General features: G+C 40.3%; 2 long non-coding RNA genes across 5 annotated transcripts in view; one reads left to right on the top strand and one right to left on the bottom strand.

Moving 5' to 3' along the window:
• LOC111768621 (uncharacterized) overlaps positions 1–20876 on the top strand; it is a 128104-nt gene that overhangs the window by 99567 nt on the left and 7661 nt on the right. For 2 of the 4 annotated variants that reach the window (XR_011428058.1, XR_011428059.1), the window contains exons 2-5: positions 376–492; positions 1973–2810; positions 5475–5586; positions 20634–20802. This is a non-coding gene — a long non-coding RNA (uncharacterized lncRNA). Of the gene's footprint in view, positions 1–375; positions 493–1972; positions 2811–5474; positions 5587–6264; positions 9730–19546; positions 19702–20633; positions 20803–20876 lie in introns of those variants that run through there. The other 2 variants (XR_011428057.1, XR_002801084.2) reach the window with 2 other exon arrangements.
• LOC138918559 (uncharacterized) lies at positions 17118–19656 on the bottom strand. The gene is made up of 2 exons (XR_011428060.1): positions 19545–19656; positions 17118–18355 (listed from the first exon to the last, which is right to left on the bottom strand). It is a non-coding gene; the product is annotated as an uncharacterized lncRNA (long non-coding RNA).

Here is a 20876-nt window from a genome sequence, read left to right as displayed (position 1 = left end):
CCTGGTATCCACTAAACTGTTCTTAGTCCATAATTTTAAATTCCTCATATGAGTGGAGTCATACACAGATAATCTTTCTCTCGCTGGCTTATTTCACCTAACATAATTCTCTCAAGGTCCATCCATGTTATTGCAAATGGAATGATTTTGTTCTGTTTTGCAGCTGAGTAGTATTCCATTGTATATATGTACCACATCTTCTTTATCCATCTGTCTGTTGCTGGACACTTAGGTTGCTTTCATGTCTTGGCTATTGTAAACAGTTGGAGTTTGCATTTTTTATTTCTCATTTTCCTTGTGACTTTCGGGTGATTTGCAAGAAGGTAAGAGGATATTCTGACTTTATTTTTTAAATTTTTTTCTTTTGTGAGGAAGATTCACCCTGAGCTAACATCTGTGCCAATCTTCCTCAACGTTGTCTGTGGGACGCCTCCACAGCATGGCTGATGAGTGGAGCAGGTCCACACCTAGGATCCGAACCCGCCAACTCAGGTGGGTGAAGCGCAGCATGCAGAACTTTAACCATCGGCCACAGGGTGGGCCCCTGACTTTAAACCACCGTCTTTGAGCTTTAAGTTCAATTTAGGAATTGTAAAGACAGGTGGGCTTTATGACAATATATTGCAACATATTGATGCTAATTTTGATAACAAAGACAATTTCAAGGGCAGCATAAAGACCAATATTTTGATCTTGCTTAGAAAAAAGAAGGCACCTAAACAACCACTTCTGGATGTGTTTTCCAAAAAGTACTGGATAATTCAAAATTGTGTATGGAATAACCCCAAAGAAGTTTTTCTGATGTCCTTAACCATGCTTCAAATGTTCATACCTCTTGCGATTTTTAAAATGCATTCTATAAAAGGAAAACATAAATAACACGTGAAAGCACTTCCATGCTATTGAGGTAAATTGAAGCCATTTTAATGAGAATGGGTCCTGGTTTGCCTTGTTTAATCAACCTAGACAGAACTCAACGGTTTTATACCATGAATGTTAATTTACACCATGAATGCTAGTTGATTAAGTGACAAGTTTGTGGTAATTTTTTATAAAAGGCTGGGCATTAGATTTTCATCAAGAATTACCTCCTTGATTTAACTATTGTTATTAGGCAGGAAATAAGATTGGACCTGAGTCATTTTGAATCTAGGATTGTAACTTTGTGTAAACATTAGTAGTTTCTTTAATTGATGCTGTTTTATTAAAATATCACTTTTTGTACTGGAAAAAGAGAAATATGAAATAATTTGCATTTTAAAATGTTTTGATTCTTATCTAGAATTTTGGAGTGCAGATTTTTAAGAGTTTCTCTGTTTTTCACTCTCAAAGGAGAAAAATCATTTGTTTCTTGTGGCTGAAAATAAAGGGTATCATATTATATTTTATGAAAATAGTTCTGTGTAATTGGCGTCCATATTTGTTTCATTTGAGGATACTTCTGCTTACTGTGAGCATAAGTGAAAAATAAACAAACAAACAAAACAATAACAGCCATCACCAGATCTTAATGTGGTGGTTTTAAAATATGTACAGAGGGGCCGGCCTCGTGGCTGAGTGGTTAAGTTCGTGCACTCCCCTCTGGCGGCCCAGGGTTTCGCTGGTTCGGATCCTAGGCACGGATGTGGCACCGCTCACCAAGCCACGTTGAGGCGGCGTCCCAAAGGCCACAGCTAGAAGGACCCACAACTAGAATATACAGCTATGTACTGGGGGGGGTTCGGGGAGAAAAAGCAGAAAAAAAAGAAAGAAGAAGATTGGCAACAGTTGTTAGCTCAGGTGCCAATCTTTAAAAAAAAAAAAAGTACAGAAATTCTTTGGTATTCCTTGCTTCAAGGGATGGAGCTTAATCTCCCTCCTCTTGAGTGCAGGCTGCACTTGGTGGCTTGCTTCTAATGAATACAATATGGTGGAAGTGATGGTGTTTGGTAAAAAAAAATCTCTGTTGCTGTTTCTTTTACCTTTCTTTTAGATCACTCACTCTGAAGGGAAGCCACCTGTCATGCTGTGAAGACACGCAAATGCATCTGGTAGAGCAGCCATGTGGCAAGGTACTGAGGCCTCCTGGCAACAGCAGGGAACTGAGGCCGTCTTCCGATAGCCATGAGAGGGCACCATCTTGGAAGCAGGTCCTCCAGCCTCTGTTGAGTCTTGAGATGACTGCAGCTCTAGCCAATATCTTGACTGCAACCTCACGAGAGACCTTGAGCCAGAGCCGTCTAGCTAAGCCACACCTGATTTCTGAGCCACAGAAACTGTGAAATAATAAACGCCTGTTGTTTTAAGCTGATAAGTTTTTGGATAATTTGCTACACAGAAATAGATAGCTAGAACCCTCAATGTGACCCCTTTCATTCTCTCTATAAGGACACGCCAACACAGACTGTGCGCTTATATTCCATGGAGTACAATGCCACCAGCTTAATAGCCAGCATTTGTTTGCTTCCATTTCAATTTCCTGGTTCTGTTTTCAAAGTTCTTGATATTCCTACAACTCCTTAACAGTTGAACCAATACTAAAGAAACATATAAAAATGTCAACATTTTCTGGATTTAATGGAAGAAAAAGACAACGTTTTTGCCAATTGAAGTGGGCCTCTTGTCTTAATAGCGCCTATTAGAACCCTAAATGGCTTTTGGCAAGAATTTCCAGAAAAGAGGTGATTGAAATCGAAACATCTCAGTTCCTCACGTCCTAAAAATGCTGCTAATAGATAGAAAACAACAACAACAATAATGACAATGTCAACAAATCCTGCTGATTATCTTGTGAACTACTCCATGTAGACGACAACAGGAGAGTGACTGAGGTAACAGCTGTAACCTGATATAACAGACCAAGGGCAGCGGGCATGGAAAATGAAAAATGACAACATAAGGGCACAGTGGGTTAGTGATTGCCCTATCCAGCGTCAGGAGCTAAGGCTGGTCATCATACCCCGAGTTTTGCTGGATTTATAGACCGACTGAAATCTGAATCCATTTTCTGCCAGAAGGAGATAGGTTGTAGGTGGGGAATGTTCAGTGATCAAACAATTCTGCCACCTTGTCTTCACCTTGAGACTGACTGATTAATTTCAGGTACTCTACTAGGAGCTAGGATAGTCCTCCTCCCCCCAAATATCTCTTCTACTTGAAATATGCCATTTTGAATTTTACTTCAACAGTCACTAAAAGTAAGGCCTGGTCCCAAAAGATCCATACAGATAATAGTCAGTAAAATTGGTTTATTTTGATGGAAGATCAGAATGTATCATTTAAGAACAGTTTATTTCTTCAGAAAATTTATCTTTCTACTTCACCTCATAAAACTGTTGTGAGAATAAATTAGTACATGTAATTAGCTTATGGAACAAGCTGTCTTTAGTGGGAATAAATCATGAAAAAGTTTTATTTTTTTCTCTCACTACAGTCTTTCAACAGTGCTATGTTGACTCTCCTCTCCTATCTTTTAGTCACACTTTGAGCTGACTCCACTGCTTTCCTTGTCACTTATGGATTTTATTTTCATTTATTAATATTTCAATTTTTTTCTGTTAACCCCAGTTTTATCACTTTAGTAGGGCTACATTTTAGTTTTTGAAAATTTTTCATTGTGATAAAATATGCATAACATAAAATGTACCACCTTGACTATTTTTAAGTGTTCGGTTCAGTGGTATTTGGTACATTCACATTGTTGTGTGAGCATCACCACCATCCATCTCTAGAATGTTTTTCATCTTGCAAAACTGAAACTCCGCCCGTTAAACAACAACTTCCCACTGCCCCGCTCCCTAGCCCTTGGCGACCGCCATGCTACTTTTTCTCTCTATGAATTTGACTACTTTAGGTACTTCATATAAGTGGAATCACACAATATTAGTCCTTTTGTGACTGGCTTATTTCACTTTGCATGATGTCCTCAAGGTTTAGCCATGTTGTAGAAAGTGTCAAAATTTCCTTCTTTTTTAACGCTGAATAATATTCCATTGTATGTATATACCACATTCTGTTTTTCCATTCATCTGTCAATGGGCATTTGGGTTTCTTCCACTTTTTGGTTATTGTGAGTAATGCTGCTATGAACATGCATGTGCAGCTATTTCTTCCAGACCCTGTTTTCAGTTCTTCTGGGCATATACCCAGAAGTGGAATTGCTGGATCATATTATAATTTTATACTTAGTTTTTCAAGGAACTGCTATATTGTTTTCCATAGTGGCAGCACCATTTCATATTTCCACCAACAGTGTACAAGAGCTCCAATTTCTCCAGTTCTCACCAACAATTATTATTTTCTGTGTTTTTGATAGCAGCCCTCCTAATGGCTGTGCAGTGGTATCTCATGTGGTTCAGTTTTATTATAACATATTAAAATATTGAGGCAAATCAGTTTAATGCCAAAACTTCAAGCACTCACTCAATGCAAATGCTTCTCTCTTCCCCACCTCAGCTCAGTCTTGACATACGCTTGGAAACCTGTTATGGGGAAGGTGGAAGTGAGGGTATATTTGGTTCTTTTGCTTGAACACAGAGGAGGGAGGATTAGTGGAGAGGGGAAAAGTCTTACATGATCAGAGCTGCTCCTGCTGACTGACGAGCAAAGCTACAGTGGGCCAAGGCAGCTTCCACTAAAGGCAGGAGATGAGAAGCTGTTTCCCATGGGCTAGAGTGGACCCCATAAAAAGTAATCAGGTTTGAGTTAACTTGAAAGGGCTCCATCTCTAGAGATCAGCCCAACAAGGCTGGGTAACCCTAACGGAGAGAATTCTTTGGGCTATTGTGTTATAAGTTGGTGATAAGGAGGGTTTCCAAGAGCTAGTCAGAGAGGCAGGCCCGGTACTAGTCGATAGTAGGTGTACAGTCAGGGGACTCCTACAGCGCTCCGTGAGAGCGAGGATTTGGGTATGCGGCACCTCCCCAGGGGACATCAACACCAGATTATATCAGCACTGGTCAGCTGAGACCTTATCTGCTCCTTCCCTGTCCTCTCTCCCTCCCTCTCCTCGAACACAGATAGAGGCAGGTAGTGAAAGAAGAAAGAGGCGGAGGAATGGTACAGAAGAGGATCACCCCACCCTCCTCCTGTCCATTGCAGGTTTCTTCAATCTGAGTGAAGCCTGAGCTTCAGTAGGAGAAGCTTCAGATGGGCTGGAGATTGCAGCTTTGGTTTGAGACTGGACTGGACTTTTTAGCGTAGCAGAGTGAGGATGTTTGTTCACACCCGAGAGTGACTTGAAAAATGTTAATTTGACCGCTATATTGTCTAGGAGTGTGACAGGATAGCGTAACTGAAAGTCATGGGCAGGAGGAAAATAAAGTTGTTATACTTACTCGTGGTCTTCTGAATCCGGCTTATGCTTATTAAAAAACCCCAAAACCAGCACACAAATAGAACAGTACCTGGCACGTTGTAAGTGCTCAATAAACGTTAGGTGTTATCACTGTCATTGCCAGTATTGTTCTTACCATGCCTGATTCCTTCGCGCTCAGATCCTGTGGCGAACAACCAGCCATGGAGAAGGCAGCGTGAGAGGGGCAGGTCTGAGATCCGCAGAGGCTGGTTTGCATCCGGTTACTCTCTTCAGGTGCAGATAAGCACACGGTAATTCCCGTTTTCTGTCTAATAAAAGATACCCAATTAAGAATTAATGTGGTTTCAGTCCTAATTTCCTGTTGGCTACACTGAAATAATGAGGCAGCTCAGGCATATTACTAAATCAAACTCTAGAGGTATGGGGGAGGCGGAGCAGAGCAAGGGCCTGCTGTAGCGTCTGCTGTCTGTTCCAGCTCGGGTGACAGGATTGTAATGAGACAGAAAGAAGGGGAGGGGTCAGAAAGAACTTTCTCATCCGCCAGGAAACCTAGCGAAGCCGTAACATTCAGAGCAGGAAAGATTATTGGTGCCTTTACACACTTGTTCCAACCTGGATATGACCCCTATAAAGAGTTTCAACCAAATGTGAAGCTGGAGAGCAGATGAAATGCTTATTAACCGTCCTTCCTGGACATTACTTAGCTCTGATGATGAGCTTTTTATTGCTTGTTGTTATTAACAAGCTTTTTATTTTAGAAGAGTTTCAGATTTACAGGGGACTGCATAGACAGTACAGAGAGTTCATGTATACACCACACCCACTTTCCTCTAGTCTTAACACCCTATATTGGTATGTATATTTGTTGCAAATGAGCCAATACTGGTATTGGTTATTGGTTATTAACTGAAGTCCATACTTTATTCAGATTTCCTCAGGGATTCCCTAACGTCCTTTTTCTGTTCCAGGATCACATCCGGGATACTACATTATGTTTCGTTGTCACGTTTCCTCAGGCTATTGGTTGTGACAGTTTCTCAGACTTTTCTTGTTTTTGATGACCGAGACAGCTCTGAGGATTAAAATACTGATCACGCATACTGGAGTATGCCCTTCAATTTCGATTCATCTGATGTTTCTCACTATTAGACCGGGATTATGGGTTTAGGGGAGGAAAACCACAGAAGGAAAGCGCCATTCTCATGACCTCGCATCCAGGGTACATCCTATGAATGTGACTTATAACTTTTGAAGTTGACCTTGATCACCTGGCTGAGACAGTGTTTATCACGTTTCTCTACTGTAAAGTTACTCCTGTTATTCTGTCCTTTTGCTCACTGCACGCTTATGCTCCACCTCCCTGAGAGCTGAGCATCCGCATAAATGCTTCTGGATGCTTCTACGTGGGAGACTTGTCTCTTGACCGACACTTACTTATTCAATCAACGATTTACATCAGTATGTACTCAATATTTATTTTATATGTTGGGTTACAGACTTCTACAAGAGCTAAATGAGAAGGCTGGAAAGAGAGGATTACAATTTTAGAGTGATTTTTTTTTCTATTTGACGTATCAAAAAATATATCTTTTACTATATTATGTGACCCTGAGCATTTTTTCTCCTTTTGTATTTATTCAATCTTTTATTGTCTATCATGTCCCTTACCTGTTTTTCTTGTGAGAGTGAACTTGATTTTTCATAGTCTCTCAGTAGTGTGGATGTTCAGCTAAACCTGAGACCTGATGCTTCCCTTGGTCAGTGAGCTCCTCTCTGTCATTAGCAGCACTGAACATTTCTGCTTTACGGAACTTCCCCAGAGAGCCTGTTTTCTGCATGCAGACAATGCAGAAGGGATTCCCTCAGCCCCCACGACTGCTCTCTGGGAGCCCAGCCCAAGAGACTCTTCTTTATCTGCTCACAGGCACACTTAATTCCTCAGTAACTGTAATTATCAAGGAATCACAGCAGTGGTCTTTATATTTCTCTTCAAAGTGCTGTTGATATTTGAGGATTCTTCTCTTGTAATCATCCTCCTCGAATATGGCTTCAGAACTCTTCAGGAGGGTTTCATACGGTTTGTAACCAATAATGTGTCTGTGAGCATGGAAGATGTTTCTTCTCTGTCACCCTATGCAAAGAAGTGTGCATCCTCGAAAAGACTGAGCACCTCAAGGAATGCTTCTAAGTCTGAGACTTTATGATGGATCTCAAAAACTGTCTCGGGCTGAGTCAAAAGCCTCCTTTTTCTCAGTAAGATCAGAGAGTTTCCCATCCTTGGGGTTCTCATGGTTTTATCTTAGTAGCTTTGGGTTTTCAGCCTGGAGCCTTGGACACTGTACTAGATAATGTGAGAATGGAAAGTCCACCAGGGGCTAGCTGGTGGTAGTAGTCAGTCTGCTGCCACCCAGCAGGACAATCTCGGACAAGTTACCAGCCTGTCTGAGCTTCAGCAAAGATGATTGGAGGGGTGGATAAGGGAATTGGCAAGTGGTTCCTCATTCAATAAGGACTCTTCTGGCTTCACATCTAATTTGAATTGGTCTTATGGTCACATATCGCAGAGTTGGAAGGTACCAGATAGGCCCATTCTAAAGACTATAACTATATTGCTAAACTTCTTCAACACGTAAGAAAAGTCAAATCCATCCCCCACATTTCTCCCTTTTCATACCTGGAGTCAGAGGCAAGGGGCCAGCAGCTATTCTCTTTGCTGTGCTAGGCTTTTCCTCTTCAACTACTCACATTCTTTCTTGTTAAATTTAGCAATTTTTTTCTTCTTTCTTGAAAAGAAGCTATAAAAATCATTCTTATCCTCAAACTCAGATTATGCCTTGAACCAGAAAGTGTTCAGAATTTGGAACTGCAATGTTTTTCAGGGATTTAAATGCAAAGCAGTGTCACCTAAACGCTACTTCATCATATTTTAATTCTATTTCATTTAGAGCTAATTTAAAACAGAAACCTGTGGAGCAGAACGGAGAGGATGGCTGGAGAGCCAGGAGGTGAAAGCCTGGGAAAGCAGATAATGGCCCTCTTCTCCTTCCTTGGGTGACTTGCCCGCTTCCTCCTGCCCATGTCCAGGTTTCTTAGCATTTGATTGAATAATTGTAAGGGATTCACTTGTTTAAATTCATCGTCTCTTCCCAAGTAAAGCATGCCACCTCTCTTGATGACACAAGCGCTCCCTTTACAATGGAGCCAATGCGGTCTATCTGCTCCAAATTCAATCAATGCACCAGCAGGATGCAGCAGCCTCGGGAGAAGATGAGGGTGATAGCTGAGGGTGTCAGAGAGCGAGAGATTTATCAGCATCCTCAACCACATGCTCTTCGCCTGGCTCATTGGCTGCCAGTGTTTTTTGTTTTCTATTTGCTGCCTCATCTTCAGATGCTCCAAGAACACTGAAGCTACTTGGAAATTTCAGGTGTAACTGAGAACTTCTTGGCATGAATATGAAACTGGTGAGACAGACATACGCTTGGCTCTGTGTAGCTGTGCTTGTCGGCACTCCAGGGCTGATGCTGAAAGACTTGATGCAAACAAATGATTTCTCTCAAGAATCCAGAGAGGAGGGGGTCATACCAGGCAGGGCTCATGGTCCAGCTACCCAGTGTGATGCCCAGGGGTCCTTCCTGACAGCTTTAAGTACCAAGTAAAACACAAGGCTGGTGATGCCTTTAATTTAATCTCATATGATGTTTTCAAAATGGGAACCGGAAAGGCAAGAGGGACCAACCTCCCTGACCAATGATGAGTGAGATAACATCACCAGCTCGACACAAATCAAATAATGCTCTGCCCTTGTTTTTCCGGTTCTCATTGCTCAGAACCGTGTGATTAGCTGGTAAAGAGATTTCAGGCTCTCGAGCTCCGTATGGTTTTCGAATGTTCATTATGTAGAGATGATTGAAAATGTCGGGGGAACGGGAACCAGATTTTCGAGAAGCCCCTTTTTCTCCTCTGCAATCTTCCGTGAGTGGGGGTGGGGTGAAGTAAATGGAATGGAATACTCCATCCCACCAGCATTTTAAGATTGACCTCTAGAGACCTGGGTCCACCAGACACGTGGGGACCTTGGTTACGGAGTCAGGACCAAATAAGATCTTTGCGTTAACAAAGAACTGTGTGCTGGGAACTCAGGAGAGCTGGAATTGCACCAACGTCTGCCGCGAACAAGCCGTGTGATCCTGGAAAAGCCATGTCCGCTCCCTGGACCTCTGATTCCTCGTCTGTAAAATGTAAACTCTGATTTTGGGGGGGGGTGATTATATTGGGTGTACCATAATGTTGTGTTAAACCTGTGTGGCCCGTCACAGGAAGACAAAGACAACCAAACTGGATTTGTGTTCATTTTTCAGTCGAGCCTGCAAAGAACCACATTTTGTATTTGGCTTCTTTGGAACCAGAACTTTCACCTGCAGATAAAAATGGTAAATATCTTTTAGGAGTGTGGCAAATACTGCAACTTGGAAACCACAAATCTGTATTCAAAGGTGTAGGGGAGATAAAAGCTGGAAGGAGCAGTGCTGTCATGACAGTGAATAAAGCCCTTCGGGGCCTTCACCAACCGGCTGACGCTGAGATGCAGGAGGCCGACGCAGGCATCGCTCTGCTAGTCTATTGCCCCCAAGGATTCCCAGACTGAGATGCTCAGTGAGACAGAAAGTCAGATGAGAGGTTTTAAACACTATCTACCAGGGAGGAGACTTATTTACAACTAGTGACAAAGAGTGAAAAGCTTGAAAGGAGAAAGTTAGTGCTGCCTAGTCTTAAGTGTAATCACCCCTAGTCACAGAGAGCAGAGGGTTGTATTGTAGGACTTCTGGTAAACCTCAGGGCAAGCTATGTTCTTTAAATGTAAACACATAGTAACAGCCTATTACAGCAGGGGAGCCCACAAAGGGAAAGATAGTTCTGTTTCCCTTCACAAACCGTGTAAATAGTCTTAACCACGTAATCAAAGTTTACGTAAGTGATACATTCTGCTGGGCACAAAGGAAAATACAAAGAAAACTAATGAATAAAAGGAGTCCTGCTCCTGCATACCCATTGTATAACCTTCCTTGGGCAAGTTATTCAACCTCTCTAAGTCTCAGTTTTCTCACCTGAAAGCGAGGATAACAATACCACCACCCTTATAGCGTAGTTACGTAAATGATTTGGCAGAGTGGCTGGCCACTATTATTATTATTATTATTGTTTTTATTATGTGTAAAAAAATAGTGGTAAGCTTCTTGGCAACTTATGAAACATTTTACATTTATCAAGGCACTGGATTCCTATAATGACCTGGCAAAGAAAGTATTATCGTTTCCACTTTACAGATAGTAAGGTTACACACTAAATGGCAGGAGCAAGTCTGAATCAATTTATTATTCTTTTCACTTCACCAAGCTGCCACGCATAAAGGCGTAGGAAAACAGAGCTCACCCTCTCAAGAGCCTTGCTATTTATTGAGATAGCCAAAAACTAAATAAAAGAAAGTGACGTGAGATAAATAGGTGTCTGATACAATAATGCTAGCCATGCATAGAATATTGTGACCAATTTTAGGGAGAATGGTGGACTCAGCAATTGCTGTGGAAGTACAGCGGGTAGAGGGGCCAAATGGGAGAGAGTGGATGCTACCTGGTGAACATCAGGCAAATATGATGTGGGTACGCTCACAGGTGCCCTTACTGGTACAGTAAGCTACACTTACTGCTCCACCACTAGTCTGCCCGTGGCACATATTCAGCCTCTCTTTAGTCCTAGCCTCCCCAGTCTTTGGCCTCTCCCCATAGTCTACCTACCTCCAGCATCCACGTATCCAGGGTCCTTGGGATCTCTCAACTCAGATGTCTTCTCACCAGAATCTGATCACAACAAAGAAGGCTTTGTTACATTCTTACAGATGAAGGTGAAAATGACTGGGTTATACATGCTCCTCTCTGCCCTATTCTCAGCTCCAGTGTCTGGATGCTTGTACGGGGAACAAAGCCTGGAGACGAAGGGGCGGTGGATCTCCAGGCATGAACAATTTGAGATAGTAACAAATTTTGAGGAAAGGGGGGATTTATCGGAGCCATTTAAAAGATGTTATACATTTTGCCTATCTGATCTGCTTTCTAAAGATGTGGTAAATCTGTGAAGATCAGAAATCAATAGGATTTTAAGTAAATAAGCACCGAAAGGTCAGGGACTCTGTCTTTCTTGTTGATGCTTGTATCTGCAGGACTGGCATGATGCCTAGGACATAGCAGGTGCTCCATAAATATTGGTCAAGTGAATGAACTGTTGCTGAATGAATCAATGCACAATGAATCAAATTACAGTGTGGCTCTTAAGTTTATCCAGCCTACGTGAGTATTTTGATTGGCTGGCCATGGAGGAATCATGAAATATTTGACTTGTTATAGTCTTAAGATTAAAAAAAATCTTTATTCTTATTTTTACAAAAAAAATCCCTTGAACAAAGACAAGGATGATAAATTGCATAAAACGTATTAGTACTCACCTGCTGTGGAAAAAATATACTCTTCAAAAGTTGCTGCCACCACATCACCCTGCAGCACTTACATTTTCTTTTTCTCTAATGCATTGGAACTGTCAGGAATTGACTTGATTTTAAACAATGCTGGCACATGTGCTTCTCCAGGAGCTCCAGCCAATGGTCCTAACACAGATTTTGAAGTTCATAGAGAACCTCTTTCAGACTGGTATCTTTAGACATTAGAGATAAGTTATGGAGCACTATGTAGTTACTATTTTCAGTGCTCTTCATTACCTTGTGTAGATCCATATTTTCATCTGAGATCATCTTCCTTCTGCCAGAAGGACTCCCCTTAACACTTCTCATTGTGTGGGTCTGCTGGTGAGAAATTTATTTAGACTTTGTTTGTTTGAAAGAGTCTGTGTTTAACCTTAATGTTTGACAGATATTTTCACTGGGTATAGAAATCTGGGTTTACAGGATTTTAGGGTGGATGGGGTGCATTAAGAATGTGGTTTATGGTCTTTTGCTTGCATTCTAATTAAAAAATGAAAGATCGTCTGTCATCAGTACCTTTGTTCATCTGTACTTCTCATGTCTTTTTTCTCTAGTTGCTTTTAAGCTTTTCTACTTATCACTTGTAAGCAATTTGATTATGATGAGACTTGGTGTAGTTTTTTCCACATTTACTTAGCTTGAGATTCATTAAATTTCTTGAATTTGTGGGTTTATAGTGTTTATCAGATTTGGAAAAATTTTGGCCATTGTTTCTTCTAATATTTTTTTCCCTTTCCCCACTTTGGAGACTTCAATTAAACATATACTAGGCTACTTGAAATTGTTCCACAGCCCACTGATACTGTGCTCATTTTTTAAAGTTTGTTTTTATTTCTATGTTTCATTTTGGGTAGTTTCTATTGCTACACATTCAAGTTTATTACTCTTTTGTTCTATCGTCTCATTTGCTGTTAATCTCATCCAGTGTATTTTTTTATCTCAGACGTTGTATTTTTTGTCTCTAGAAGTTCAATTTGAGTCATTTTTTTATACCTTCCAGGTCTCTATTTAACTTCTGAACACATGGAATACAGTTATAATAACTGTTTAACGTCTTTGTCTGCTAAATATAACCTATGCCAGTTCTAACTCAATTGTGATAGATTGATTTTCTCCTCATTATGGATTATATTTTTCTACTTTTCACACTTGGTAATTTTTTACTGGATGCCAGACATTGTGAATTTTACCTTTTTTACTTCCCATAAATATTCTTGAGCTTTAATCTGGGACATAGTTAAGTTGCTTGGAAATAGTTTGAAACTTTCAGGTTTTGCTTTCAGGCAGGACCTAAATGGCATATAGACTAGGGCGTTTCTGATCTCAGCACTATTGCCATTCTGGACTGGATAATCCTTTTTTGTAGGATATTTAGCAGCATCCTTGCCCTCTACCCACTCGATGCCACTAGAACCCCCATTAAATCACGACAATAAAAAACAAATATCTACAGAGATTGCAAAATGTCTCCGGGGGGAAATTATTCACGGTTTAGAACCACTGTTGTAGGGTTAACTTTGCCCCACCACTGAGAAAAGACCCTTCTGAATACCCTTTCCAATGCCTGTGAGGTTTTCTAATCTGGCTGATGATACACATTTTTGCGAGCCCTATGTGAGTGTTGGGTACTTGTTTCCTCTAATCCTTTAGGGTGAGTCTTCCCTCAGCCTTGGGTGGTATCTTCACATGTATGTGCTGATAAGTGTTCTGCTGAATGCATTCTGGACCCTCTTTAGATCTCCAGGGTTCTCTCTCTGTGCAATCTCTCCTCTCTGCTATTCTGTTCTGCAAATTCTAGCTGCTTGGTCTGCTTTGACTCCCAACTTATTCTTCTCAATTTATGCAGCATGCTGGGCCTCCCTTGTATCCCCTCTCCCTGTGCCTTGACCTGGAAACTCTCCCAAAGCCATAACTTTGGAAATCAGGAGGTTTACCTTGTTTGTTTCCTGTCTCCCAGAGATCACCGGTATCCTTTGTCACCTGATAGCCAGTGTAATTGGTAAAATGATTATTTTTACATAATTCGTTCAGTTTTTGGGTGTTTAGACAGAAGGATAAACCTAGTTGCTTTACTCCATCTTGGCAGGAAGTAGAAGTCTCCTTCTGATTTTTAAAGTACAATTAAATGATAGAAAACTTGAAAATTCAAAAAAGTATAAAGATGGGCACAAAATCGCCCAGAAGTAAACATTAGCAACATGTTAATATGTTTTCTTTCACTGATCGGGAGTGTCACTTTCATTGAATCCTCACCAGCACTTAATATTATAATATAAAAATATTTTGCTAATTTTTTTTGAGGACGATTTGCCCTGAGCTAACATCCACTGCCAATCCTCTTTTTGCTGAGGAAGACTGGCCCTGAGCTAACATCGGTGCCCATCTTCCTCTACTTTATATGTGGGATTCCTGCCACAGCATGGCTTGATGACTGGTGCATAGGTCCCCATCTGGGATCCGAACTGGCGAACCCGGGGCCGTCAAAGCAGAACGTGCAAACTCAACTGCTACACCACCAGCCCTGCCCCAATATTTTGCTAATTTAAAAGATAAAATAGTATCCATATTTCATTTTAAACTTTCATTTCTTTATTTACTAGTTGAGGTTGAAGTTTTGTGCTTAGCCATATTCTTTGTTATATTACTGGATTATTATCTCTTAACGTAGTGAAGATGTTAACTCTTTGCCTATTATATTTGGTGTCTATATTTCCTCCAGTTTGACGTACCTTTTAGTTTTGATTTTTTGACAAATAAGTTAAAATTTTTATGTAGTCAAATCTATTGATCTTTTCTTTAGCGGTTATATTCCTGTACCTTTTTTTTTTGTTTTGAGGAAGATTAGCCCTGAGCTAACATCTGCTCCCATTTTCCTCTACTTTATATGTGGGATGCCGGCCACAGCATGGCTTGATAAATGGTTCCTAGGTCCACACTAGGGATCTGAACTGATGAACTGGGGGCTGCCGAAGCACAGTGTGCAAACTGAGTGCTCAAACTTAACTGTTATGCTTCCAGACCGGCCCCTCCTATAGCTTTTATATTTAAAAAGCCTTTCCCATCCAGACATCACATAACTATTTACCTATATTTTCTTCTAAGTATTTTTTAGTTGTTTAATTGAAATTCTTATCTCCCTAATGCAACTGAATTTATATCAGTGAATGAAGTGCTGAAGCAAGTGTCTAAGTGGATTTTTCCTCAAAGAACTTCCTGATTTCTCAGCCCCTTTTGTGGAATGCCTCATCCTTTACTCACTGGATTTTTAAAAACATTATTTAGTGTATCTTAGGTTCATATTCAATAGGAGGATCTGTGTCTGTGGCATTCATTTTGCTTCCCAGATCTGAGCATCCATTCTCGGGCCTGAGATATTCTTTTGACTCAGACATTTCAGTGTACTGAATGTGTTCTATAGAATCTCCAACATTTCCCTCTTCCATAGCCAAGGAGCTTCTGGTGGGCACAAGGTGTGGACACCTACAAGTGTCATAAAGGGAGCTATTTGCTAGCCGCTATTCTCAGACATCTCAACCCTGGTCGTTTTCTTGTAAGATTAATAGAACAACCTGCTTTACAGGACAGCTCTTCCATACCAGAATGCATGTTCTCACGCACACACACACACACACACACACAAGCATAGTGCTATCTTGTTGCTTATCACCCCCTCTGCCTGTCACTCTTTATCAATTGAAGAGCCAAAGTAGGGAGAAGGTGAGAAGAGAGATTGCTTGTGCATATGCAACTGTCAAAAATCTAAATATAGATCATACGAGTGACTGAAAATCATCTCCACAAATCCCATCTTCCCCCAGTGTATTTTCTCATATCTGCATCTCTAATCTGCTCTTGGCTGTGCTTCACTTCTGTTTCCTTTCACTTTTCTACCTTTCTGATGACCCCTTCCCAGCAGGAATATGTAGAACTTTTCAAAGGGTCATAGCACTGTTCACAAATATCCTGATTTTTATTCCTTCATATACATGGCAGGATTGAACTCAGGAGTGTTCTGGTGACATGCTTCAGCCAATGAAACAAAAGCAGAAGTTTAAAGAATTAGCATACTATTTAGCATAGAGCCTGGCAACATTCCAAATGTTTGGTTGCCCCATCAGCTTAGGTCCCCACGTGAGGATGATTTAGAGTAGAGCCCCCAGATAGCAATAAGGAACATGTCATGCAAGTAGAAATAGATCTTTGTTGTTTGAAGCCACTGAGATTTGGAGGATGTCACTACAGCATAACCTAGTCTAATCTGACGGGTACGTAGTACAAAGACTATTTTCAAAACTGAAGAATGGGACATATGCTTTGTGACTCACGTGGGTGTATCTATATCTGGCACATCTTATCTTTATCATCTCCCAAGAAACTGGATGGGGTGGAATGATCAAGGAAAATGGAGGATGACTTCCTTCCCCATCCAATCGGTGGAGCTGCGGAGAGCTCCCAGCTTAACAGTGACATGATAACAGAAACAAGTATTTTAAACGAGAATTGTCCTTGTGCCTTGGGTGCAAAATACCACTGGTGCTTTTCTTAGTTTAGCTGGCTAGGTAGCAAATCATAGCCTTGTTTCCCCTGGCTCAACTCCCAGTTCATTGTTTATGATACACTCTTGGGGTCACTATACCAAAATGTAAAGAATAGTTCATGTCTTGGTTTCCAACGATCTTGCAGTTTTGTGCATTTCTGCAGCAGGTATTCTGTGAAAGCAGAAAAAGAAATAAAGAAATTCCAAGCAGATGCTTAATCAATGATAAGCGCCAGCATTTCTACATCTTATCTCAGGTCGAAAGCAAGGATCAGCATGTTTAATTTTGGCTTCAACTGGGCCTTTGTGATGTGAGAGTCTTTTCCATTCTGCTCCTGTGTGTGCAATGTTACAGCCAATAACCTTATTAGGTAAATTCCTCAGCTCAGCTGGTTGAATGGGTGGTCACTTCTTATTTTAATCAGTTATTTCAAGGGTTTTTCATGATCTGGATTTGAAAAGATTTGACTGTGCCTCATTGATCCTAGAGATTATATTATTTTTTTCCAGTAATTTTGAGCTCATAATGGTTTATAACATTGTGTAATTTTGGGTTTACATTATTATTTATCAATTTCTAAATAGACTTCATCATGCTCACCACCAGCAGGCTAATTTTTGTCTGTCACTATACATATGTGCGCCTTTATCCCTTTTGCCCACCCCTGATGCCTTCCCTTCTGGTAATCACTAATCTGTTCTCTTTATCCATGTATTTGTTATCTTTCACATATGAGTGAAATCATGCAGTATTTGTCTTTCTCTGTCTGGTTTATTTTGCTTAACATCATACACTCAAGGTCCATCCATGTTGTTTCAAATGGGATGATTTTGTCTTTTTTATGGCTGAGTAGTATTCCAGTGTATATTTATACCACATCTTCTTTATCCATTCACCACCTGGGTTGCTTCCACTTCTTGGCTATTGTGAATAATGCTGCAATGAACATAGGGGTGCATAAATCTCTTTGGATCATTGATTTGAAGTTCTCTGGATAAATACCCAGTAGTGGGATAGCTGGATAGTATGGTATTTCTACTTTTAATTTTTTGAGACATCTCCATCCTGTTTTCCATAGTGGCTGCACCAGTTTGTATTCCCACCAGCAGTATATGAGGGTTTCTTTTTCTACATACCCTCTCCAAAATTTGTTGTTTTTTGTCTAGGTGATTATAGCCATTCTGTCTAGTGTAAGGTGATATCTCATTGAAGTTTTGATTTGCATTTTCCTAGTAATTAGTGATGTTGAATATCATTTCATGTGTCTGTTGGCCATCTGTATATCTTCCTTGGAAAAATGTCTGTTCATATCCTCTGCCCGTTTTTTGATTGGGTTGTTTGTTTGTGTTTGTTGTTGAGTTGTATGAGTTCTTTACATATTTTGGAGATCAACCTCTTGTTGGATAAATGTTTGCAAATATTTTCTCCCAGTTGGTGGGTTGTCTTTTTGTTTTGTTCATGGTTTCTGTTGCTTTGCAGAAGATTTTTAATCTGATGTAGTCCCATTTGTTAACTTATTCTTTTGTTTCCCTTGCCCAAATAGACATAGTATTTGAAAAGATGCTGCTAAGACCAATGTCAAATAGTGTACTGCCTATATTTTCTTCTAGGAGTTTTATGGTTTCAGGTCTTACATTCAAGTCTTTAACCCTTTTTGAGTTAATTTTTGTGTATGGTGCAAGATAATGGTCCACTTTCATTCTTTTGCATATGGCTGTCTAGTTTTCCAAATACCATTTACTGAAGAGACTTTCCTTTCTCCATTGTATGTTCTCGACTTGTTTGTCAAAGATTAACTGTCCATAGATCTGTAGTTTTGTTTCTAGGCTTTCAATTCTGTTCCACTGATCCGTGTGTCTGTTTTTGTGCGAGTACCATGCTGTTTTGATTACTGTAGCTTTATGGTATATTTTGAACTCAGAGATTGTGATGCCTCCAGCTTTGTGATCAAGCGGGATTTATTCCAGGGATACAAGGATGGTTCAACATCTGCAAATCAATCATTGTGATATACCACGTTAATAAAATGAGGAATAAGAATCACATGATCATCTCAACAGATGCAGAGAAATCATTTGACAAGATCCAACATCCATTAATGATAAAAATTCTCAATAAAATGGGTATAGAAGTAACGTATCTTAATATAATAAAGGCCATATATGACAAACCCGCAGCCACCATCATACTCAATGGTGAAAATCTGAAAGCCATCCCTCTGAGAACAGAACAAGACAAGGGTGCCCACTCTTGCCACTTCTATTCAAGATAGTAGTGGAGGTTTTGGCCAGAGCAATTAGGGAAGAAAAAGAAATAGAAGGAATCCACATTGGAAAGGAAGAAGAGAACTCTTAACTGTTTGCAGATGACATGATTCTGTATACAGAAAACCCTAAAGAATATATCAGAAAACTGTTAGAAATAATCAGCAGCTACAGCAAAGTTGCAGGGTGCAAAATCAATTTTAAACAGTCAGTTGCATTTCTGTACACTAACAATGAACTAGCAGAAAGAGAAATCAAGAATAAAATCCCATTTACAATCACAACAAAAAGAATAAAATATCCAGGAATAAACTTAACCAAAGAGGTGAAAGACCTATACACTGAAAACTATGAGACATTTTTGAAAGAAATTGAAGAAGACAAAGAAACGGAAAGATATTACATGCTCATGGGTTGGAAGAATTAACATAGTTAAAATGTCCATACTACCTAAAGCAATGTACTGATTCAGTGCAATCCCAATCAGAATCCCAATGACATTCTTCACAGAAATAGAACAAAGAATCCTAAAATTTATATGGAACAACAAAAGACCCCTAATAGTTAAAGCAATCCTGAGAAAAAAGAGTAGAGATTATATTCTAATGCTTTTGGCCATGTTTTGTCATCACCCCTGTCATGGCTGTGGGTAAACTTCAATGATGGGCACTAACTGGGTGGAAAGTCAATGCAAATTAGTTACCAGACTGAATTTGAGTCAGTTTTTAAAGAAATGTATTTTAAATGCAAACAGCAACTCAAACAAGTCTCATGAAGTTCTGACAGAAGACTTCCAAGTGGAAGTCCTGCTGAGCTGCTGTATTGAGTAGATAAAGCTCATTTATAATTAGCATCCTTATTTGCATACAAACACTTGATGGGCTAGAGTCTTTAACAATGATTTGCTCTCTTACAGAGTTTAAATGTGCTCCTGCAATCACATTCAGCCTAATCAGCTGCTTGGCAGAACCTCTTTTCATCGGCCACTCTGAACTCCGGTCTAACCTACACTGAAATATAACAAAGACTGAATTAGTGTACTCCAAAGAAATAAAATGTTATTGAATGTAACTGGGTGTTTTTGAAATATTAACTGAATTTTTTTAATCTCCTCATTGCCCCAATTCATCCTAGAGGACAGAGGGAGAGGAGAAATCTCAAATTGATTAAGAAGTTTCTGTCACCTCTGGATGGGTTGTTTGAAATACAAATAGAAATTGAACTGTAGAAAATTTAGAAGATAATATTTCATATGCATCTTTGGATGTGGACTGAAATCCGGTCCTACAGTTATGACCCCATTGCATAATTCTAGAAGCCATCCAGATAGAATTCAGTGCAAATGGTGTCCCATGGAGCTGAGCAATCAGAGCTATACAGCTTTTGGAATGAGATATTGTACTTGCCTGTGGCTATTGATGCGAGAACATGTGTTGCTCTTCCTTTTTTATTTGACAAGATTACATTCATTCTTCAAGACTCAGATCAAATGTCATTTCTTCCCAGACTTCCTTATTCTCACTGTTGGTATCAGTCATGGTTTCAGCAGGAAACAGGTACACTCAAATTGGGTAATTTGAGGAGAGTTCATAAAGGGGCAATTTACAAAGGTATGGGCAGGGTATATGGAAGCTACAAGGAAAAGACTGCAGGATTCTGGAGCTTGTAACATCAGGGCCTGAAATGGCAGGGGAATAGTGTGGTCACTAGGACCTGGTCACAGTAGCTATATGGGGGTAACCACAAAATAGCAACTGAGAACTTTATAGCCAACACTCAACGACTCAATAGGGAAGAAGCCTGGTAGGCAAATTTCCCAACCTGACTCTGCTTTCTACCTTCACTATCCTTTCATAACCCTTGTTAGCTGAACCTAGCTGGAAGTCAGTGGGCAAGGGAGCCTGCTGATGAAGTCCATATAGACTGGTATATTAGTTATTTATTGCTATGTAACAAATTACTCCAAAACTTAGTAGCTTAAAACCGTGAACACTATCTTACAGTCTCTGTGGAGCAGGAATTCAGAGGCTCAGCTGGATTCTGGCTCAGGGGCTCTCATGAGGCTGCACTGAAGAAGTCACCTGAGGCTGTGGTCATCTGAAGGCTGGGAAATTTGCTGCCAAGTTCATTCACTCACATGGCTGTTGGTTGGAGGCCTCAGTTCCTCCTCAGGTGAGCCTCTCCATAAGGTAACCCAAGTGTCCTCATGACATTGCAGCTTCCTTCCCCCCAAAGCACATGATCCA

Source organism: Equus caballus, chromosome 17 (assembly GCF_041296265.1).
Source record: "Equus caballus isolate H_3958 breed thoroughbred chromosome 17, TB-T2T, whole genome shotgun sequence".
Taxonomy (NCBI): Eukaryota; Metazoa; Chordata; class Mammalia; order Perissodactyla; family Equidae; genus Equus; species Equus caballus.
This window is presented reverse-complemented; position numbering and strand designations above follow the sequence as displayed.